Consider the following 1,951-nt stretch of genomic DNA (forward strand, 5'->3'; position numbering starts at 1 on the left):
TGACATGGGACACGCCAGTCTCAGATGGCTCCGAGTAGAGACTGGATGCCCGACGAGTCTTGGGAGGCTGCGGCTGAAGACCGGACACCGGAGAATTGGGAGGAGCTGGGTGGAGACTAAACCCCGGACGAGTCTTGGGAGGCTTCGGGCTGAGATGGGACACGCCAGTCTCAGACGGCTCCGAGTAGAGATGGATGCCCGATGAGTCTTGGGAGGCTCCGGGCTGACATGGGACACGCCAGTCTCAGACGGCTCTGAGTAGAGACTGGATGCCCGACGAGTCTTGGGAGCCTCCGGGCGGAGACTTGACCCTGGACGAGTCTTGGGAGGCTCCGGGCAGAGACTTGACCCTGGACGAGTCTTGAGAGGCTCCGGGCGGAGACTGGACACTGGACGTGTCTCGGGAGGCTCCGGGCGGAGACTGGACACTGGACGAGTCTTGAGAGGCTCCGCGGAGACTGGACACTGGACGAGTCTTGAGAGGCTCTGGGCGGAGACTGGACCCCGGACGAGTCTTGGGATGCTCCGGGCGGAGACTTGACCCTGGCCGAGTCCTGAGAGGCTCCGGGCAGAGACTGGACACTGGACGAGTCTTGAGAGGCTCCGGGCGGAGACTGGACCCTGGACGAGTCTTGGGAGGCTCCGGGCGGGAAGACTTGACCCTGGACGAGCTCTGAGAGGCTCCGGGCGGAGACTGGACACTGGGACGAGTCTTGGGAGGCTCCGGTCGGAGCTTGACCCCGGACGAGTCTTGGGAGGCTGCGGGTGGAGACTGGACACCGGAGTTCTAGGAAGCTCCGGGCTCAGATGCGACCCTCCAGTCTCGGGAGGCTGCCGGGCAGAATTCCCCCACAGGGATATTGACCAGGCTCAGTGGGGTACCTCCGTTGTCTTCTACCGGGGCCTCGCAACGAGCCCAAGCGTCCTCCTAGCTTCCTCTCCGGATCCAGCTGTTCGAGCACCTGCAGTTAGGAGATCTGGAGGCAGATCTTTCTCCCCAGATTGGGGTACATGGCCAAGGGATGCTTGGCCATGATTCTCGGCTTCCACTTGCTCTACGAATGCCTTCCGTGCTAGCTGCGCTGGAGAGAGCTTGGGAAAATAGGGCCGCTTTCTTGAGGAGCTTTTTCTGCCTGCTTTGGGGTCAGCTTTGGACCCTCTGAGACGTTTCTTTGGCATTAAAAACTCGTCACGGCGACAAACGAGAGTGTCCTTCGGGAGACGGACAGCCGTAGCGGAAGTCGTCCAGGCCCTCCTTCACAAATACCCAGTTCTGGGTGTCCATGGATGGGAACTTCAGGCGCCCGTGCTTGCGCATCTGAAAGTCTTTGGAAGACGGTTGGTTACAGTACCGGGACTTGGAGTCCATGCCCGGGGACCTCAGCCGGTCCTGCGGCCTCTGGTCCCCCATAGTGGCTCTCGCTGGGGGTGCCAAGTCTCCAGCTTCTGCGGTTCCTGAACCCTGCTGCTCTAGTCGCTAGCAGACTGCCAGCCAGGCACAGCCCAGGTTCCTTCCTGGAGGCGGAGCAGCGCTGACATCACAAGCGCAGCCCAGGTTCTAACAGGTGCCTAGTGGAATCTCATTGTGGGTTTCATGTGCATTTCCTAATGACTACTGCTATTGAACATCTGTATATTTGCTGATTTGCCATCCTTATCTCCCCTTGATTGAAGTTTCTGTGGATCTTTTTCCCATTTTTAAATTGTGTTGCTGGATATCATATTTAGTGATGAGAATCTTTGCTGTGTTCTAGATGTAAATAACTTATCAGATATATGATTTGCAAATTTTTCACTTGGCTTTTCCCTTTCATTGTCTTAACAGTGTCAAAGAGAAGTTTTTTAATTTGATGAAGTCCAATTGATCAATTTGTTCTTTTATGGATTGTGCTTCTCTTGATGTATCTATGAAAACTTGGCCTATCCAAAGGTCAAGGTTTTAATTTTTGTA

The 1,951-nt window shown here is 56.0% G+C and overlaps 1 pseudogene; it reads right to left on the reverse strand.

Moving 5' to 3' along the window:
- Nucleotides 1-244: 244 nt before the first annotated feature.
- LOC115834094 lies at nucleotides 245-1,411 on the reverse strand (annotated as a pseudogene).
- Between the last annotated feature and the right edge of the window lie 540 nt (nucleotides 1,412-1,951).

This window comes from Nomascus leucogenys, unplaced genomic scaffold (assembly GCF_006542625.1).
Source record: "Nomascus leucogenys isolate Asia unplaced genomic scaffold, Asia_NLE_v1 001189F_49162_qpd_obj, whole genome shotgun sequence".
NCBI classification, from domain to species: Eukaryota; Metazoa; Chordata; class Mammalia; order Primates; family Hylobatidae; genus Nomascus; species Nomascus leucogenys.